Source organism: Corvus moneduloides, chromosome 1 (assembly GCF_009650955.1).
Source record: "Corvus moneduloides isolate bCorMon1 chromosome 1, bCorMon1.pri, whole genome shotgun sequence".
Classification (NCBI taxonomy): Eukaryota; Metazoa; Chordata; class Aves; order Passeriformes; family Corvidae; genus Corvus; species Corvus moneduloides.
Genome location: NC_045476.1, coordinates 147,006,644 through 147,029,504, shown reverse-complemented (window position 1 = coordinate 147,029,504; position 22,861 = coordinate 147,006,644). Strand labels below are relative to the sequence as shown.

The 22,861-nt window shown below is 37.0% G+C and overlaps 1 long non-coding RNA gene across 1 annotated transcript; it reads right to left on the bottom strand.

The window, feature by feature from the left end:
• Positions 1-5,077: 5,077 nt before the first annotated feature.
• On the bottom strand, positions 5,078-22,638 carry LOC116454635. The gene is made up of 4 exons (XR_004244154.1): positions 22,296-22,638; positions 20,225-20,299; positions 14,098-14,151; positions 5,078-10,365 (listed from the first exon to the last, which is right to left on the bottom strand). It is a non-coding gene; the product is annotated as an uncharacterized LOC116454635 (long non-coding RNA).
• Between the last annotated feature and the right edge of the window lie 223 nt (positions 22,639-22,861).

Below are 22,861 nucleotides of genomic sequence, written 5' to 3'. Positions count from 1 at the left end.
TGTAGTAAGAAAAGAAGAAAACAAATCAAGGAGGACAGTGAAGAAGGAAACAATCAAAACACTAGGTTTTGCTAACATGTGCAAATATGTGTTGCCCTAAGGAAGTTGATATAATAGATTGTTTGTTTTATGAAATAGGAGCTGATAAGAACAAGAGCATCATTATGCTGCATGCTATAGAGTGTGCAACGTGATGTGTATCTCCAGCAGATTACAAAGCAAATATAAATTCTATCCTTAATGTAATTTGCAAGTGAAATCTTCTCAGTGTCAATATTGCTAAAGTACAAGTAATGCAAGTTCAAAACTCTTCCCATAGTTCTGTGTGATTTAATTTTTATACTGGTTAATCTGGAAATATGGAAAGTCTCAGCAACTTCTCCATCTGTTCATAATTTCCTTGACCAGCTTATAAGAAATAGGAGTATTACCCAGAGTATTACCACTTAGACATGGAAGGTGTAACCATACATGGCCAGTGTAAAATTAAATTTTTAGCAAAAGTGACAAAATCTATGTTACCATAAAATATTTCTCTGCTGACATAGTGTCAAGTAAATACTTATAATTAAAGACAGAAATACTTTCTCATTTTCATTTTCAAGACAAGCTTAATTAAAATAAATATTGAGGGAATTCAGATATGTATAGAATAAAAGGTCTTCCAGTGAGTGAAAGATAATCCCTAAGGGGTAAAGTTACAGATTCAAGGAACACATTAATGAAACCTTCATATTTTAAGGCCATGACAGTATTGGGACTATGAGGCATCCATACGGCACTGACAGTAATAGCAATACTATCACATTAGCACCACATTGTTCTGGTATTTTGTGTAGTTTTGTGCAGAAACCTTGACACTGGACTAATCTCATTAGTGTACTGTGCTTTCTAGTGGTTTGGCTTTATTTTGACAGGATCTAGTAGTAACAGACCAACTTTCCTTACAATACTCTTTTGCACATATTTTTTATTGCAAACCCTATGTGATTTTAAGGACTCACTCTAAGCATAATGATATATTGAATTTGTTTACAAAATGAAGAAATAAAACCACAAGGTTTGGAAGAATTTGTGACCTTGTGAAGAATGGCATAGTTGATTTTAATTCCTATTCACATTTGAGTCACAGTCATATAGACTAGGAATACCAAGTCAAGGGAGGTGATGGCACTGATGAAACTGTGCCCTTTTATTTATAGTCTGGTGCACTAGCAGGCAGCATCAGCAAGTACACTAAAGAAAATGAACATGTACAAGTTTTTGAGGAAGCATGCCCAGAAAAAACCCGTTCACCTTTTTTCACATCTAGTACAGGTTCATGAAGTATTTATTGGAAAGACATTGGTGGAAAGATTTCTAAGTAAGATAGATGGCTTTCTACTGTGTCAGTGTCACATCTGGCTCTAACTTGATGTGGAGGGTTACTGGATACTGCTGATTCTGCTGAAATGTGTCAGCCGTGACATTGAAGCCAGGATTCTCCCAAGGAAGTAGCTTCTCGGGCTACTTGTCTATGTCATATTTCCAGGAAGGCAGGCAGCCAAGGATTGGAGGTATCGTGACACTGAAGAGCTACAGCTCCTGAGAGTGGCAGCCTGTTCAGTCATAAGAAGGAAAAAAAAGCTTAGACACCTAGAAAGTAAAGGTAAAGAAAAAGTAACTTTAGGTCTCTCAGAGGGAGTTTATCAGAATACTCTCTTCCTTCCAGTTTACTCTTTTCTTTGTTTGAATAAAAGCAAGCGTGCAAGCAATAAAATAACCCTGGAAAAACTCAATTTTACAGACAGTTTCACTTATGCCTCCTCTTGCTCCCATTGAGTGTATGATGAGTTACATCAGTCTATGGCACGCTATTTTTACAGGATTTCTCCTTGAATTTGAGTATATTCTGAGGCAGATTTTTCTGAGGGGTGTGGATGCTTTTTTGGAGTTGGAAATCTCCCTTGGGGAAGTTTTCATCTAAACGATCTGTAGAAGTGTGCAAGTGTTCTGTATTAGAGTTTCTACATAGGATTATGCATGCATAACTATGAGTACTACATTTACTTCTCTCACGTGTTCTTTTTCCTTTGGATTTAAATCTCAAATATATTTTTCTGAGCAGAATTTTGTGAATACTTCCAAGTTTGAATCTTTGAGATTATTGTTCTTCCCAAAAGAGATACTACCAGTGCCAACACAGTTCATGGATGACTGGATGTTATTAAAGTTGGAATTTATAATTTTTTTTTTTTTCTGATGATACTGACAGCTCAATATTAAGAATAGAAAAATGGTCTTTTAATTTCACTGTTTTTATTTACCTGTCTGACAAGTTCAATTGGTTTGATTGCTACTGGATATATCTTTTTCTACCTAAATCTTTGCTGAAAAGAAAGGAGTATTTATTCTATGTTCTATGTGCTGCCTGGTTATTATCCTGGCAATTGTTATTGCAAGCTTAAAGTATTCTCTGAATTATGAAAAGGGATTACATGGAGAAAGTATTTACATGCCACATTATGCACTAGAGTAATGAACATCTCAGTTTTTGCTTCCCTCATTTCCATCTTCCAGTATGTTGGGTCTTTGATTTGAACCTGAGTGTTATAATTGTTGGTTTAAATATCCATAATGAAGATCTATGTATTGCAAAAAGCTTCATTCAAACGAGGATACTAATGTGACTTCTGTTAATTCACTGCAAACAGCTCTGACAGCTTTTGGGTTCATTCCCAGCCGTATTGCTGTGGGAGATTCCTTCTTAAAAGTCATGCTCGTGTTCTGCCCTCTAACACCTGCTGGTGCCAGCTTCCAGCACTCCTGTGTCCATTGTCCCTGATGGCATGCTCTGAAGGTGGCAAGGTTGAGTAAGGGCTGAGCATGCTGGTGTAGTGCCCACCATACAGTTTTCCTTGCTGTGACAACACTGTTCCATAAAGAAGTTTCTTTTGGTACTGTCTCCTAAATTTAACAACAGCAAAGAAAAAAGGCTTCTGATGCCTTAGGTTTTAACTTTTATATTTTTCAAATCCTGTACTGCCTAGTGTGTAACTCTGAAGTTTCTTGTAGCCTGTTTACTTCTGCTCTCTCATGCTACGTAGACATAAAAAAGCCTCTCCAGGCTTGCTCTCCAAGGACACTCAGACCATCCTAGGCCCAAAAAGTATAAACCAAAAGCCTTTGAGAGGGGGGCAAGCTGAGGGGAAGTTACATCATTAAACTGGAGCTTTAATTGGAGAATTAACCCTGATATGCAAATGAACCAAACCTATGAAAGTGTGAAAAACTCGTGACCTGTCATCCACCTTGGGGTCCATCTTGGCAGTAGCCTCTGGCTCCCCAGGGGGTACCTTTGAAGGCCTTTCAAATAAATGCTTACCTTTATTCCCTTGCTCCTGTCTAGTCTCTGTTTTTAGGTGGCCTCTCAAGGCATCAAGGCATTTCCTCACTAGAACCAAAATGGAGCTGAGAAAATCATATTTGGCTAAGTTACAGTGTTGCTACTAACCTTAGCACTGAATCTATCGCTTCAGACCTCCTGTCTTCTGTTCATTAATCAAAACTCTTCGGACACAAGCATGGTTTTAGTATGTTTCTATCTCACGGCCCTTGTTTCTGTCAGTTTTGATGTTGTTGCTATGTATAAAATCAAACTAAGTCTTGTTTTACAATCCCAGTGTTGCCTGTGGAATCTGAGCAGTGCAAGAGCTCCATTAGCAATGTTATTCTTCTCTATGGTCACTGTCACACTCAATTTAGCTCCAGTTTTATTTTTTGCTGTAAAACAGCATTCTTGGTCACAGTAATTCTGTTACCACAATGATCTAAGAGCCACTAAAGGACATTAATGAATTAACAAAGTACATGGCTTAGTGCACAGTCCCCAGGCAATGCTTCACCGAGGTGGGAGGGCTGAAGGCTGTATCACTAAGTGTCCATCCCTGGGGATGACCACAACTCAGGGGGCTGTCTGAGAGTGGTCTGCTGTTGTTGGGCATCAACTCACAGACAGATTCTCAGGGGCTGGGAGTTCTGAAGTGAAGGCAGGACAGAAAAGGCTGTTTGTTCAGAGGGCTCTGGGAAGAAATTGGAGACAGGACTCTCCTGGTAAGGAGACCTCTGTCAAGAAAAGGAGCTTTAGAATAAAGCAGTTCCCCAATCCCCAATAAAATACACTTTCCAAATGTCATAAAACTCATGGATTGAAAACACATGCTCATGGCCATCTGTTTGTCTGTAGTGAGAGATTACCAGTGTTCTACATGAGAGAGTCCAGCATTTTGTTCTACCTCTATGAGAAGATTATCATCTTACTGGCAGCCAAGGGGTATTCATCCCATCCCCTTTGTTGTCTGTGGGTGTCTCACAGCTCTTGGGTGCTCTGCCACTTTGAATCCCCTGTTGCTTGCACCAGAAGGGGAAGAGTGAGAACGGCTCTGCATTTGACCAAGGCTCTGCCTGAAATTAATGATGGCTTAATGATGGTACAAAGATATGAAAGGAAGGCATTGTAAAAGCATCAGATAATGAATTATTTCTAGGAATTGTTACCATATTGCTGGGCCTAGGAATGAGATCCACATATAGTACATGGGCAGTTGGTCTTCCTGTGGGGTCGGTAATGACTCAGGCACAGATTAAAGACAAATGAAAACTGAAGTTCCTATTTTCCTATTTTCATATATATCTAAGTGCTAATAACTTAAAAGCAACTCTGAAATAATGAAATAATGCATTAGAGGATAAAGTATAAATGAGTCAAACTCATAGTCAAGCCCGTATTGTGCTCTTCAGTGTACAAGTAGAGGACAAGAAATATATTCCTGCTTCAAAAGTGCAAGGCAGGCAGTCATTGTAGCACACCTCCAACCTACTTTATCTTAAGGCTTCTATAAGACAAAATTGTGGTAGAAGGGGTGAAAATACTTGATTTGTCCAGTAAGTTAAAAGTAATGTTTTACATGTTCTTCCTGGCATTTTTTGTGTTAGGCCCATGAGCTTTATAAGGGTAAGCAAAAAAAGTTAGAAGTCTTCTATTTCACTCTAACACAATCTTCTGGCTTTTATTCCAACATTTTGTCCTACCTTTTAAAATAGAAACATGACAAATATAGCAGTCACTTTCTCTAACATTCTAGCCTCCTTCATAGTTTTGGGACAAGGAGAACTGGGAATAAAAGCACATATTAAGAGCCTGACATCTGGAATGTGGTGGCAGAGTGCTGGTTTCTCCAGATGTGAGGAGATAGAGTTGACAATTATCTATTGAGATGACAAAGAGAATCCCTACAAAAAAGCTGAAGAGGCTGCAGTGATGAACACAAAAATCTGAATTTCCAGATTGAGAGTTCACTCCAACCCTTGCTCTGGACATCCTTTGAAGTTCTGGTTAACTCAGTCCCTCTGTTCCTCAGGACCTGGAAAGTCATCCACTCACACATAGTTCTTTTAGTCTTTAGGGTCTTCAAGAGGAAAAGTTATATTGTATGGCTGTCAGAGTGATACTATCTCCTCCCTTCCATTCCCCAAGCACAAATAAAAAAACCCAAAACCAAAACCAAACCACCAGCAAAATCAAAACCCAAAGTGTACATTTTACAGATACTAGAAATCAGAATTCCTGTACATATATACGTTATGATACTAGATTTATTCATATAATCATCACTGTGGCTAAATACAATGGAAGTTAGTGTCTGAAAATGAAGTTTTAGTAAGAATATATATGGGATCTCAGCAGTTATAAAAGTGGGAAAACACACAGAGGGTTGGAGAAACTAAGCACTCCATTTCATGAAAAGAGCACACAGAAGAACAAAGAAAGGGTCCAAAGGCCGTGAACATTTAGGTAGCAGAATGTGAACATTTATTTTCCAAAAACTTTTATAGAAAAGACTATTTTTCCAGTCCTATGCTTTCTAGACCAGGAATTCTATTTTCATTTAAACTGTGGATCTCTCAGCACCTTGTAGGCATTATATTGATGAATGAATAATAACAAAACAATGGTTGTTTTTCCTTTGAATGATCATTAGCATGAAGTAGTAATGTTTCATGGTAAGCAAACCATTCTTTCTGCTGCACAGTCAACCAGTGCAGAAACTTGTCAACAAGAATACTGGGAGATGCATGTTTCAGAGCTCCATTCAAAACCATGCTATAACTAAGAAAGATTTGGAGGTTTTTTTAGATTTTTTTCCTGATGTTCTTCAGAATATTAATAAAATTATTCAGTGGAGGAATTCTTAACAGATGGTTGCCATTTCAGCCTCAGATGGCAGAAAGCCCTAGAACCAAGCAATTATAGAGTTCTTTGATGCAGAACCAGCTGAACAGATTTTAATAATTTCTTCCAAATTGGAGACACCTGGCCCCCCAGAAAGTGCCACAAGCTGGATGATAGTGGAGTGCAATAGAAATGCTGGTGGCATCAGCATGGTTTTGGTGACAAAATCATGAAAACCAATAGGAAGTAATGTGAAAATTATGTTTTTCTTTCTGCTATTAACGCAATGAAATGTTGCAAATGGCCCAGTAAAATAATTTTAAAAATCCTCTGAGTCAAGATTGTTTTGTTTTGATTTTCTATTGCTAGAACATTTTATCTCCCGTCAAAGAATGCTGTACAGGATATGGATACTCAACAACACCAGCTTTTATTGCTCACCTTTATAAAGCTCATGGGCCTAACTCAGAAAGGATTTAAGAAGCACATGTAAAGTGTTACTTCGTCTTACTTACTCTTTTTCTATTTTCTTCATGTAACTCCTGCCTTTGGGAAATTTGAATGTATTCCCCTAGGTGCACCGTGTGCACTAGAGAAGCAACTAGGCCAAACCCACTGGTATGACACTTCTGTGACAATTCTCCTGCATGGAGAGAGAAGGAAAGGGGTAACCTACATTATTTCTAAGGTTCAGCTTCACCTGAGTCACTGCCAAATTCTTCTGTTCTGTTCTCATTCATTCAGCTCTGTCTTTGCTATCGTAAGGTTATGTTTATCTCATGCTTGCCAAAGCCCTGTCACAATGCTGTCCGTGTCTCTAATACAATGGAGCTCCAGCCAGCCAATTGCGTGGCTCTGCCACAGGATATTACTGCTATGTGGGGTACAAATGCTTTGCAGGGGATCTGGTAAATCAGTTTGCTCTGGTGGCTGACAGGTCTGGTCCAATAAGCCAATTCTACTCGATAAAGCTGAGAAAATATAGAAGAGTTTTACAATGCTGTTCCTGGACTTCATGATTTAAGACTTCTTCTCCAATCCTGTAGGATTGAGTACATTAAGGTAGTTTTGCCTGTGTTTGTAGAATATCATGTATTCTTGGGAATTTGAAGTGTGAGTGTAGGAGCATAGAAGGGACTGTAAAAATGCTAAATATTACAAACTAATCTGGTGAATTGATTTATCTTAATTCATAAATTTAAGTGTGACCACTGAATCTATCTTTGTTAGATTTACTAATTCTGTATGTACTAAAGAAAACTTGTTTTACAAATAATGTACCAGAATAGCATTTCTGAAGAATTCATTTTTTTAAAAAGGAACAATAGACACAAATAAAATTTTCTGATTTTCTCAGCTGACAATATTTTTGAACTGTAGTGAAATGGGGTGACTAAAAGTGAGGGGGAAGAAATGCCATGATTTTCTTCATGAAGCAAGATCTCCTGATCCCAATTGAGCATTTAAAGGCTAAATCTTACATCCCAAAGCTGTATGTACAGTACGGCCAAGGTAACACATTTTTAACTTGGCTACTTTTATATGTTTAGAATCAGATTTCATTTTCATGAAAATCAAAATCAGAAAACTCCCTGTGCATAAGATACACTAACTCAGTACAGACATCACACATCCTTCTGGTTTTCCTTGTCCAAATTAGATTTGACTCATTTATGTTATGCTATCATATACAATAGCTTTTTACAATGTATATCTGGCAAAGTTTCCATAAAATTGAATACAATAAACATTATAGTACAATCATTCAGTTTTGGTTTGAGATTTGGGAATTAGTTCCATTTAAGTGGACTGCTTTACACAATATGATCCATTCAATTGCATGCTTTCTCTCTTCAATGGAACAACCTCAGCAACAGAGTAGATTTGTACTTAGTGCATTGTAACTTAGTTTGATCTCTTTGTTTCCTACAAAAAGGAATCAGTAGAATCAAGCATATTAGTGACCATTTTTACAGTCAGAACAAAGTGAGGTCAAATGGAAAGAAAGCATCTAATTTAATTTCCATGTCTCATAGGATACTTTCAAATAACAGATAAAATGTATAAAAATACTTAAACATAGTTACACTGTAATCTATTTTCAGATCTTTTTACACCTTCACTATAAACAGAGAGACAAAACATCAAATTTGTCTGTGGTCCTCCTAAATCTTTAAAACTCTCCCTCAGTGTTTGCTACATTATTTTAAAATGCCTTTTACAGCCCTGCAATTTCTGTAAAGTAAGTCAGAATATTCTGCTCCTGCTCCCAGGGCTGGGCATTTTCAAGTTGCATGATGGCGAGATCCAGATGATGTCAGCCATGTTATGATGATTAAGTGTCATGATGCTGAAAAAGTGGGGAATGAAGGTGAATGCCTGGACTTCCTGACGCAGAAGATAGTGCTGTTGAAAGAAAAGCCTTTGGAAGTGCCCATCAGGAGAGAAAAGATGATGAAGAAATTGTTGATTTGTTCTGTGAACAAGCTGCAGTTAATGGTACATATATGTGGAAAGAATGTGCAGCCTTTAGCTTTCTGCTTGAAGTATAGCTTCACTCAAAAAAAGGGTGAAGGAAGGTGGGGTTGAAAAAAGAAACTACCTTATGCCTTTGCAGCACCTCAAATTGGTAAAGATAACTGGGAAATGGTTGTCCTAAGCAGGTGTCAGGTATGGAGGGTTGGAGAAAGATTTATTCCTTAATTTGGAAATACAGTTGCAGTTGCCATTGCCTGGTTGCTGTGAAAAGAGCAGCTACTGCTTGTGAAAACTGACAGTGTTATTATGCCTTCAACCTAGAGCAAAGAGATAAGTATAAAACATCTAAGGTTACAAATACTTGCATTTTTTTGTTATAGTACTTTCTAAAAGACACTGCAACTGGCAAATATGAATTCTGATTCCAATTGAAAGAACAAATTGTTAAAAGAACTTTGTTAATCACATTTTAATATGGAAAAATAAATTGTATGTTAAATTCTAGGACAGCATTTATATAAGATCAGAGTATGAGCTATTAAACTGCAGAGTTATTAGCTTGTTGTATTTCACTCGTTATCATATTGAATCTTATTTTCCATCAGTGATGACGTAATTTTCATGAGATTTCACACACTTTTCTAAGGCAATTTGATATGGATTCTTGCTTTGTAATTGCTGAAATTTGACTGAAGTAACTCAGTTGGTAAGTAATTACCTAGGGCTCTCTTGAAGGCAGGGAATATACCCTTCTTCCCTCCACATTTTGCGAGTCACACTCAAGACGGGTGTAGTCATGGTGTGCTTCCTGATTCTGCACAGCTGTGTTGTGATTGATGGGTGGTTGCCATGGAAAGATCACACTATCCAGCAGTTCATCCGTGTTCCACAGCTCACAGGCTGGATCCTCAGTAATGATCTTTAATACCAGTAAAGTAGGATATAATCTCTGAGGTGAAATTAAAACTATGGTAATGGATGTCATTTAGGAACTTAGTAGGGAGTACATGTTCATCCATGCAGCAAGTACGAAATGGAACATTACTGGTCAAGAAATGTGGTTTGTTTTTTAGTATGGTGTTTTCATCATTATAGCTGTGATGGGTCATAATTATTTCCTTGGTCTCTATTTATCTTCTGCTTCTCACAAAAGCCCATCCTGAAATGGCTGGTTAAGTCTTTTGCTTTCCTGGTCAACTTTTCCAGCTCACAGTACTGTTAGTGTCGTTGTCATTATTTATCAGAAGGAAAGTCAATCTTCTGCAGCAGAGCGGATAGTACCATTAAATTCTCTCAAGATCATACCTCATCCTGGCTCCAAGAATGACTGATTATAGACACTTTTAGGTGTTCTTAACTCTTTCAGGTATTAAAATTTGTGTGTATAGGTCTCCTGTCTTCTGTGTGGTTATGATGTGCAACTGAGAAATACTTTCCTGCTGTGTGGTAGGTTCTGTGGTTTTGGTTCTGTTTGTTTTCTATGGCCTTTGTTGGAACTTGTCTTCTTTTTTCATTATTTTTCATGATTCCTACTTGCCAAGCACTTCTTGATCTCTCTGCTGTCACTGTGTTTTTTCTCAGTCAAAGAAAGGAGAGGTTCATGTGCCAAGAACAGACAGCCCATTGACTTCACCTCCACAAACTCTGTTGCCTTTACTAAGGCCAAAACCATATGTCTGGTGAGAAATTTAAGAATAGAGAAAAGATATAGGATATATTCAGTCAATGATTTAGTCATTAGTATTCTTACAGCCTCCAGTATTTTGAGACTCACAAACTTCCTAAGCCTGCAGCACTGTGTCTGAGTAAAATGATCATCATCAGAAGAGGCAAAATTCAATATTATTAATTTTTGCCTAGTAACATTGCAATAAAACTGCACTACCAAAAATGAAATGTATACATTTCACATGTTTAATGAGGGCTTAAATAGATTAATCTAGCCATGACTGTAAAGGTGATGGCTTGTGCCTTCATCTTCTGCTGCACATTACTGACACTGTAGCATGGGCAGCGAAACAGAATATATTCAACACAACTCTGGTACTCTGTTAGCACCTTTCCTGGAGCTGCCTTTTGTGGTTTGATGTAACTGTGAGCTGTGATGGCTGAGGGGAGGGCAAACTGAGCTTTGAGACACACCTGTCTCCATGATGATCTTCAGCATAGGATCAGTTAGGAGAGCTGAGTGTGACACTGCTGCTTAATCTAAGGAAGCCCTCACTTCCAAAGTAGGGGACTCAAAACCACTCTTGATGCAAGCTTCTGCATAAAACTGAAGCTAAGCTGAATGAAAGAATGAACATCTGGACTCTTGTTCCTACGAGAGAGTTCTTGAAGGCCTCTAGTCACCTTATGAAATTTTCGGCAGCCCAAACAGAAGTGATAAACTTCAGCAAAAGCATAGCTGTTACTTATTGACATTTAAAACAGCTAGGGAGCATTATTTGGCAGTAAATCTGCTGTGCTTCAATAGTAAACATGCTTTAGTAAATAATTCATTCTTGTAAAACATCTGTGTATCACATTAATTTAACAGCTACAGGGCTTGCTAAAAATAGTAATGGACTTAATAAAAACCATTTTATGTCCAAATCCCTAATTAAACTGCTGTAGCCAGTTTAGCATAACTTCAAACTCGTCCTGCCTGCCTTCTTTTACCACTGTATCATATTCCCCCATAAAAGGAAAATCTCTGTTGATAATGTTTGATATTCTTTAGTCTACTGGAGCCAAGCATAACTAGATCATATTTTCATTATATTTCACATTATGCTTACTAATATTTGTACTATGTGACTAAGTTTCACTAGAAAAACAGTCAGTGTACCCAGCAACAGAAGTAGGATGGAAAAGAGTAAATTAAAAAGCTTGTTTCAATAGTGTAATTTATGGACTTTAACAATGTAAATCTTAGACTGACACAATCTTTCTGGTTTCTCAGAGGAGCACCTATGGATGTCTGTTGCAGCACAAAATTATAATATTTGTATAAGTTTCTTCAACTCTGGCCTTAGTTATAAATATTTCATTAGATAATAATTTTAAATAGATTTATAGCTTTTTTGTCTTGTTTCCATGACCTTCCCAATTCAGTCACACTTTTGTCTCCCCTTTACATAAATGTCTTGGGTCATTTGCTTATTTTAATCAGCATGGAATAACTCTATCTCAGTATACTCAGGGAGAGCTGAAATTTTTGAGAAAAGTGAACTATAAATCCCATGTGGAACCAATAGGGAGGTATCAGGGTAACAAAAATATTTCTGCTTCTGTTACCACAAGGTACTTTGAAATCCCAGTTCTTTTTAGGCCTTTATTCTTTGGAGAATTTAAAGAAAAGTGAGACTATTTAGGCTTGTAATGTGGGCATTTCAGTTGGACAAGCTAAATATAAGGCATGCTTGGCAGTGAGTCAGCTGGATTATAACCTGAACAAGATTTGTTGGGACAGGCAAATGATATTTTGGTTTTTGTTCTGACATCATCACTGAGTTTCTATCTTGCTCTGAAAAGCTTATGTGATCTCTTCATTGGCTCCTTTTCTAATTATTTTCTGTCTTGCATTTTTTTTAAACTTTTTTTAACCCTCATCAATGTTGGGTTTGTCACATTCTAGCAGATTGTGAAGTACCTCACATAAACCTGTCCCAGTCCCCACACAAGACAAGCACCATTCCTGCAGTACTATATGTAAACATCTGGGAATTCTCAAAATTAAATTCCAGGGATTCAACAATATTAAAAATTGTTTTTCATATCAGTCAGTCTGAACTAGTATTTTCTTGGGAATTTTCAAAATATATTTGTTCTATTAGAGCCCAGTATCCACCCACCAACTGTCAGCTGTTAAAATAGAGTCCCTTCTTCTGGACAGAGTACTCAACAGAAGAGTCTCTGAGGCTTTTGCTGGGTAAGAGAAAGAACCAGGAAAGTACACACACGTAAACATGGTGCTAAATTCTGGACATGGGATAATTCATCATAATAAAGTTATATTTGCTTGCAGAATTACCAGGGCCACCATTTTAGGAAGAGACAGCATCTCAACAGGAAAACAACTGTGGCTGTTTTCAATCAAGTGCTAATTGAAGTAAAAATATGTATTCCCAGCCCTTTGTCAAGAAGATTGTGCTGTTCCAAGCATCACACTGAATATGCGGCAGATGTACAGAAGACAGGAAAAATCTTGAGATTTTCCTGCATTTAGTGGCATTTTCAGAGAACTCTACAAAAAAACCCACCAAACTTCTTGTGTAAAAATGAGCTACTGGCTTAGCATGGATTTTAAGCTGTATAAAGTAGCAGAGTGTCTGTGTCAGTAGTTTTAGTGAAAACCTACCATGTTACAATTGGAATGAAAAAATCAGCTATCTTTATAAAAAATTCGTGCACCTCAGAATTAATGATTAGGCTAAATTCAGATTATTCTCCTCTCTGGTCCCTTCAGTTGTCCTGAAGAAAAGTGAGGTGGCTCTAACACCAGATCTATCACTTTCAGCAAAATGAGTCATTGTAAACAGAAGAAGGAGAAATCACTTTACTGCTCCTACCAGCAATTTCACTAACCAATCAGTCCCCAGAGAGCAAGACACTCAGCTAAACTGCGTGGAATAGAATGGCTTATGCCCAAGAGAAAGCAAAAACTTATAGACCCATTTTCATTCTCTTAAAGTCATTGCACTATCTTAAAAGAGCAATTTCACATAGCAGGAGTCTGAGATGTCCATTGTGAATCATGATGGACAATGTAGCCTCCCATTTTGCAAGATGGTTTCAAAAACCTAGCAGACATCACATTAAACTTGGGTAGACTGCTTGTTTGTGCAAAGTCTCAGCTCACTGGGCCTCCTGGGCAACATGGCCCTTGGTACATAATTGGGTGTTCAGGTGTTGGAAGCAAGTTTGGCATATGGGAAATGCAAGTGCTTCCCAACACATCAGCAGCAGAGGCACATAGTTTTGCATTATTTAAATCTTGGGTTTAAGTGCCTCACCTTAGCCCCAGTACTTTACTCATGTTCTTTACTGCAGGAAACACTTCAGTTGCAGAGACTGTGACCAGTTTGACATCTGTCCAGAATTCCCTGTGCTAATAAAAATGTTTTATTATATTTTAGGGAACTCCCAGCAAGGTTCCTGCTACATAACTGCTCGGTACAGGTGGACACCAGACTGCAATAAGGCACTACTATAATTTTTTATATATATTGGATCCTATATGATGGCTATTACATTTTAATTACTATGATTATTTTACAGGTATTTCAAACATAAATTTTGTCATCGAAACTGTGTTACTTATTGCTTAATTGAAATAAAAATGCCTTACATATTTTTCCATCTTGGAAGAAATCTTCCCCCATGCCCCCTAAAATTTGCACATTTGTACAGAATTTACTACTCACAGTGGAATTGCAGCTTAAAGGATTGGCCAGCTCACTATGACTGAACTCTTGTCTCTGTAAAAGGAAAAACAGTGACTTAAATGCAAGGACATTGATATTATAGACCAGATTAGAAACTTCTATTTTACCTTTCATTTACCACTGTACAACAAAAAAATACGTATTATAAAGCATTATGACATTCAGATACTAATAAAACTGATTTTCCCAACCACACACTCACTTTAATAGTTTTGGTAAAATCTAGTATTTTTTTACTAATATGCCATTTTCAGTATTAATACAATCCATTACCTGTTGCAGGGAAGAATTATATGTAAAAAACTTATACTAGCTAATATCTCTGATTATACTAGCTAATAGCTCTGATTAGATGCCTATGTGGTCTATTGATTTTTTTTTTTAATTTCTAAAATTGCAAGAGTCACCTCTTTTGGTGACTACTGATCACTAGATGAGAAAGAGAAAAATTAGGTAAAATGCTGTCAGCATCCTAGCGGGATATTATTAGGAGGCAAAAGTTATTTTATGGCATTTCATATTGAAACACACCATGTGAATATCTTTTATGATGGTTTAAAAAGATCATGGTCTGGGTTTGTATAATGGCAGCTCTACCTGTGATATGGCTGCTCACTTGTGTGTGGCTGTTGGGGCAGAGGATTTGCATTGCAAAGAAATGCTTGAGTCTGAATGCTGTTCTTTAGCAGTTTTTTATTTGTATTATAAATCCAAACCCACCCCTTATTCATATAATTTGTGGGTTTTCTTTGTAGTGCTTAGTGGTAGAACTGTATTCTTAGAGGGTAGAATGGAAAAGTAAAAATATCAAAACCAGAAGGGTTAAAACATTTATCCAGTGTTCTACTGACAGCTATGACTTTAAATATTTACCTCCAATTGCACTACTTATAAAATTAAGCATTATTATCACATTCCTTAGGTTTTCAAGCTATTGTCATATACTACTGCAAGGCTGTAGAAATAAACCCTTTCCCAGCTCTTTCCCTTCAAAATGAATTTTGGAAACTCAGGTGTATTATTAAACATTCATTCTTATTGTTGTATTGTTTTTTTGTTTTACTTTATTTATTTCCATGTTCTTGGATGAAGATTTTTATTAGTTTGATAAGCAGATAATTAGACATATAATTAAGTTTGGACTCTTAGGGTTTTTACTAGAAGCAGCAGAAACATTCTGTTATATTGTTTTTGGTTTGGGTGTGTGTTGCTGTTCCTGAATCACCGCTATACGTACTTGGAGATTCAGACAGATAACCTTTGTTTTCAGGCATGAAACCTACACAACATTTTTGGGTGTGTGGCCAGAATTCACACAAGAGGCAACAAAGACAGCTTTTCTATGTATTTACAATTGCACAGGATTCTGGAAGGTTTGTTGCATGAGGAACATAATGCTGCCTCCAGTAGTATGTCAAAAATGTTTCCGAAATTTTACACTTCTTATCTTTTTTATAAGATGAACCTAATTCTTAGAAAGACGTCCTAAATGGAGATCCGGCTGGTATTTTGAGATGCTACATACAAAAGGCTTCAATCTTGTTAGCTATTGAATGACTGCCTAGTGATCAAGTCTGAGATTTGTCTGCTTTATTTTTTCTAATCTGAATAAATTAATGCAGTTTTATACTCATAGATCACAAGGGTGTTCTTTGCATGGGTATCTTAAAAGAAAAATATAGTGGCAAGTCTTAAAATGTCATTGAAGTGTTCTCCATGTTAAACATAGTCAAGCAAATTTCTCTTCATGAGTATGTACATTTATGATTTAATAGAAGATTAATTTTTAACCCTAAGGAGAAAGAAAAATCCCTTTTATGCTAGTTATAATATGATAATAGTTCTGAAAATTTGTAAATGATTGAACCAGCTACACTTTATTCCTCTGTTAGACACACTACCTCAAGGGTGAATTAACAATCATAGATCTGTGCAGACCAACCTTTCCCCTTGTTTGCAATGTATGCACCAATCTGGATTTATATGATGAAAGATTTTGGCAGGGAGATAAAATCACCCTGGTTTTCCTCCAGAAGATCAGGATACCACAAGCAGCTGCTGACAGAACTTTGATGTATCTTCCCACTGTCAGCCCCAGCTCCACCCTGAAATATAATCTGGGTCTTGGCAGAATTTAATTGATCATATTTACATTTACACATGCACATGAATTTACTAACATAAATAGAACATTGCTGCCTATGTGGAAAAATAACTGTTCATTGTTCTCCCAAGTATATCTCTCCTCAAGAAAAATGGTTAAATTTTTTTTTATGCAATGGATTTCTTTGCACTCATATCCAAATGAGTATACTTGAAAAACAGAACACAAGAATGACAATGTAGCTTGTAATGAGCTTTCAGGAAGAGGAAGAAGCTAAATGAAACTTAATACTATGTTAAGTTTGAAAAATTAAATGAGTATATGTCAGGAGATTCTGAAAGTTGAATATCAAATCTTGGTTTTGCAATTGATGCATTTTAATTAATGAATAGGTTTGATTATGTTTTAAGTTATCTGAACATGGTTTTGTTTTTCTTAGTTATATTACTGCTACTAATTTGGTCAGAGGTTGAACCTGTGGTGCATTATGAAGGAATGAAGGGATGGTACTCTGCCAAGCAGAGCCTTTCATAATTAAAAATTGCCTACATCAGTTTTGTGCAACTGTGGCAAAAGAATGAAAGTGAGCAACAAAAAGTGGCACTTTTAAATAAAACTGGTGGTAGAAAAAGACGAAAATATTATGGAAACATCTCTTCAAGGCAAATACTAAACTATCAGACTGTTGACCCTCAGGTTCAACAATTGAGCAATACTAGGTTCAACAACATGTAGAGTGATATAATGTTATAGGGGCCTGACCCTATTGAAATCAATAGGAAGAATTTCAAAGAATTTTGAGAGTTTTGGATATGATCCAAAAAGTAAACTGATACTCCTGGGGGAAAGATTTTGCATGCCACTTTTGGATTGTCATTTGCACTGTAATTGAATATGTAGTTCATCTTAATATTAACGTATAGAACTAGTAGGGATTTTTTAGCAACCAGAAATTATATTTCATTCTAGCAATTATTACAGAAATACTGTCCTTTTCATGAGAATATGGGTGTTTCTTCTCTATAAATATTTAATAACATCTCATCTTGCATTAAATGGCTTTTGCCAAGTACATCTAGAAAGTAATGATAGCTTTTTAGCTTTTTTTTTTTTTACAGAGTTATTTGCATTTAAAATGACTTTTTAATAGTTTGTTGTTTTAGGCTTAAAGTCTACAAACAGAATAATCTGAGATTCTGGTCTTTCATCTGTAATGACAGATCATACCAAGGACTGTTTTGCTACTGAACATGTATTCTTGTTCTGTAAAGACTGTAATGTTGAACTTGGGTCAGCAAGGGAAGAGCTTTGCTGATCGAAGGTCTCAGATTTGTTTTCTTCAAAAGAAGAATGTTTTTGAAAACATTTTTATGTTCTCATTATGCTTACTATAAATCACCAGACTGCAATTTTTTAAGTTTAAAAGCTGACAAGTTGGGACTTTGAAGCTGTCATCAAACTATTTCTCCACTGGACTCCTACTCATGATGGTCAGCGTGTTAGTCTCTGTACAGGAGCAGTGAAGCTTTCTGTGCTGATGAAAATGACATTGCTTCGTGAAAACTGAAGTATTGCCCTGCTCTGCTTCCCTGGTGTTAGCCCCGTGAAATCACATGACTGAGTTTCTTCAGAGCTTCTGGAGGCATGTCTTGAATCCTTCCCACAAGATCACTCAAGTACATCCCACAAGGTGAAAGAAGTGAAATGTCCTTCCATACAGGTGGAAACCCAGCAGAGAGGGAGCAGAGAAATCAAGACCCAACAGCAAATACTAATTCCTCTGATGTCTCTGGATACCAATAAGCATGGGAACTTGTTCTGGAGGACTTACAGAAAAATTGGGCAATTGGGGCATTGGTGTCCATAGTTCTTCCGTGTCATACTGGGGCATACCCAATAAGTTTGGTTACAGAGCTGCATTATAAAGTATGAGGGATTTTTATTCAGAGTGCATATTTCCTTCATTAAACACTCCCCCTCAAGGACAGAAAAGCTGGCAATTTTGTCTTATGACTGACACTATGTCAACAGTTTCGTTAGCTAGACAGAAAATCTAGCTACAAAAGCCAGCTCTCTAACATCAGTTTTACTTCTAGGTTTTGGTAAGCTTTGAAAACAGATATTACATAAAGAAATCCTTTGCTTTCTGAACTACTAGGAGAGATCAATATCACTGGTTAGTATTCAAAGGAGTAATTTGGAATAGAAAGATATAAATAAGCAATTATTGTTTCCATGGAAAACAATAAAATATACTTGCATTTTCATTTCACTTACAATTGAGATTAGCAACTATTATTTATCCATAGCTTTAGTTTGTGTCCTGTATATACAAAGTCTGTTTCACACGTTACAAACCCAAAATAGTTGCAGAATATTAAATCTTTAACTTGTTTTCTTTTCTAGTTTAGCTTTTTTAATGATAAGAGGTGGCTTTTTAAGCTTAAGTGAAATGTTTTCATATAATGCTTGTGTTTTGTATGTCTTGGAATGTAGCTGTGAATGTTACAATGATTACTGAAATACCATGAAAACCTTATTTGTGAGGGTTTTAAAATATATTTTAGTACACAAAGACTAAAATGCCAAGGAGACCTTCTAGCAACTTACATTACCTAAAGTGGGGCCTAAAAGAAGGCTGGGGAGTGACTTTTGACAAGGGCATGTATTGGTAGGACAAGGGGGAATGGCTTTAAGCTGTCAGAGGACAGGTTTAGATATTAGGAAGAAATTCTTTACTGTAAGGATGGTGAGGCACTGGAACAGATTGCCCAGAGAGGCTGTGGGCTCCCCATTCCTGAAAGTGTTCAAGGCCAGGCTAGATGTGGCTGTGAGCAACTCAGTCTAGTGGAAATTGTCCCTGCCCACAACAGTGCAGTTGTAACTAGGTGATCTTTAAGGTCCCTTCCAACTCAAACCATTCCATGTTTCTATTATTGACATTTTTTATATTTACAAAATATTCGTCAAATAACACATCTTTGGTTTTAATTATAAATGGCAAATTTTTTTTAAAAGTCAAAAAAATCTAAATCTGTTGAATGTGTGATTGACATATTTTCATAGCTCTACAAATAACTGCATATTCAAGAGCCTGTCTCCTTGCCTGCTAGTAGTTAAAATGTATCAGCAAGAACACCAAAAATTTAACTGGTGGTTTATCCAAGTTATCCCGAATTTTCTTCTCCCAGCTATCTGTATATATATCAATATGCTTGAGCATGTGTGTCACACTATGTGGATGGTTAAAGAAGATATTCCCATATGGTATTACCTGAATTGATGATGCTTGTTTTGTTGTTCAAATATATCAAATATCAGAAAAATAGTTACAGACAAATAGGTGAGAGATATGAAAACAGGTGTTCCTATGCAACTGTTTAATCAAGAAACATTGATATAACATTGAAAGAAAAACTTGACTGAAATCAGTCTCAGCCGATGGATAAAAAGGAGGCTTTCAGGATGCCATGGAAATATTTAACATGGAGGATAGCCCCAGAAATTATTTTAAAATTAAGTACATGAAATGGTATTCTGAGCAGAGAAATATTTTTTCCTGGCTGGTGCTGTACCAATGTCAGGCATGAGACTGACGAAGCAGCTGCTCTCCCTATGATTAACCAGCACTGAACACACACTTGACACATCTGAGATTTGTATCTGCTCAGGGCAGGAGGGGGGTAATGGGAGCCTTATGTTCTCACTCTGACTGTGGCCGGCTATTGGCAAGCGCTGATCCTTGCAGGATCTCAGGCTGACATGATCCAATACTATTAATCTGATTCATCTGTGTTTGCCTTTCATATACACTCAAATGTATCCTGAGGAAGAAGGGCATGTGTTTTAGAAAAGCAGAATATACTAGCCTGAGGGATGATCTATTTTGATAGAGATGCCTTTATTTGCCATAACAAAGAAGAAAATGATTCACTGTATCAGGCCAAAAATACTTTGCATTTCCAGCCTTTCCCAGTAAAATATTATGTTTAATGCTCTCACTATTTCTGAAGGCATGGTCAATAGAGCTGCTTCTTGACAAGTTCTTGACTCTTTAAGCTGTTTTTTGGCCAGGATCTGCAAAATAAGATAATAAATGTGTTAATAATGATGTCCTGATGTATAATTCTTGAAATAAATGTATATATTTCAAATGGTTTGAAGTGAATCAATTCACACTAATTTTTATTAGTGATTTGGGAACCTAGACACCAAATTCCATTGGTTTATCATTGAAATTCAGGTACAGGAACCAGTCTCTTCTGGTTCATAAGTCACTCAACTCCTGTTAGGCATAGAGTAGTGCAGAATCTGAGGTGTCTCAAGGAGTTGTTCACAAAAGGATGAGGTAAGGGATATGAAGAGGTCCTTAAGCAAGGGGTCTTCAAAAAGAGTTAGTAGAAAATTGTTGGGGTAGTCAGAGGGACAGAAGCTGCCAAAAGTCCCAAGCCTGTGATTTGGGTCTGCTTAGCTTTCCCCAACCTTTTTATCTTCTTCTGGTCTCTGCCAGAGTCGGAGCTGATCCCACAGGAGATGCCCTTTGCTCTTTCCCAGATGTGCCTTTCCTCCACCTAGATCCCCTCCCTTAGACCACAGACCACCTGATAAGAGGAACTTATGGAAAACATTCATTTATTGGGTAAATGATGTTTAAATTAATTTTAACAGAGTTTATAGATATGTAATTCATTAGAATGTCTGACCTTGCAATTTATTTCACCCAGAATATTAAAGAAGATACCACAAAAGGATGCAATCTAACAGTCAAGCCAACATCTTCTATCAGTCAGCGTAAGAATATCATCTGCTTTGAAAAGAAATATCAAAGACTGTTCTTTCTTTCCATCCTGAATTCCACATCATCATTGCTTTGGAACACGCTGCTCAGGGAAGTGGTTCAGTCACCATCCCTGGAGGTATTTAACAGACATAGTGGATGGGGCACTTAAGGGTGGTATTTAGTGGTGGACTTGGCAGTGTTAGGTTAATGGCTGGACTTGGGGATCTTAAGGGGTTTTCCCATCCAAATGATTCTGTGATTGCTTGTTCTATCTTCCAGGATTAGTGATTAATTTTTTATATCTCGCTCACTATAGGAACAAGTTTCTGTATTACATGACAGATATGTAGACATGAAGAAGAGGTATGATGTCCAGCACTAGCAGTGAGAATACAGTGTCACCATAACAGCACCCTTTGCCCAAAGGATCATAGAAGTTGTGCTCATAAAAAAAAGCACTTATCATTAAGCAGACTGGGTTCTTTAGTTTATTTAGCAACACTGCCACAAAAATAGGTTTCTCCTGACCAAATGTGCTGGATTTTGATTCATTATAATGAAAGAGTACTCAGGGGCAAGTTGAATGAGTCTGTGTATTAACAAAATTAATTACACATTATCTTCTCTGCTCCCTGACTTCTCATACTGCAGCTGAAGTTGTCTTTCAGATACTTGGCATCTTTTTGTCTCATTATTTACTCCTGCTGGCAGAATAACAACAGAATGAAAATCAGTGCTGAAGCAATCCAAAAACTAAAGACATGTGATCTCAGCTCAGCCTAGAGCATGGGAAATGAAGTATTGCTCAAAGCCAGTGTCCTGGTGAGTGACAGTATATTGCTGTGGCATGACGTTAGTTCATTGGACTGCATCATAATTTACTTTGTCCTTTCACCAGGAACACTGCTGGTCACCTTAGAGCACAGTATATGCTGCATTCATCAAAAGGAAACTTGTTCAGCCTCCCTTTCCAGAAATTGTGGCCCACCTAAAGCAATAATGATTTATTTGTCTTCACAAAGCCTTCTACTGACAGCTTCAGCATGAGGTACAGAAGCCCTAATCTGTTTTACTGCCTTGGTCTGATGCAGTTTAAGATAACCCTGCTGATCACACTGCAACTCCTTTTAAGTTAAAAATTCACTCTTTGTATTTCAAGAGCCTCTGCCAAGATGCCTGCACGCAGACCAGAGCCAAGAGGAATCCACAGGTTGCTGGCTGCTATTTCATTTCTCAGATATGCCATCCCTTCCTATCTTTTACAGCACTTCTGAGCTGTGTGAAGCAACGTACCAGGGCCATTTTTTTCCTCATTAGATGCTAGAATTTTTGATAGAAGAAAACACAGTAGTCTCCAATGGGGACTGAGTCAGAAGAGACCCATGTGTAGAAAGATGATCAGCGTGTTATTTCTGTGAACTGGAAAGGCTGTGGGGGAAGAGATTAAGCAATCAATTTTGTTATCAATTTTATTTCCTTAGCAATGTTAGTCTTCAGGATAGTAACAGAAATAAGTTAATTTCTCTGTATAAAGCTATCGACCCTGATCTCAGTCACTTGATGATTGAGTGGTTTCAATCATTTAGTGAAACACTAAATATGTAGAAATGTAGTCATAGTAAAGAAGTAAAGAGAAGTAAAACATAGGTATATTAAAGGTATAGTAAAAATGAGGTGTAATTTTCTCAACTATGATAACCTTAGCTTTTCTAAAATGATCTATTACTGTAGGTTTTAGAAAGAAATGTAATAGAAAAATCAACTTAGTTTTCATTCTGAGACAGTAATTCCATGTAACCAAGGCAGTGATGCGCTCCACTCACCATAAATACTTTCAGCATATATTTTCAGCTTAAATT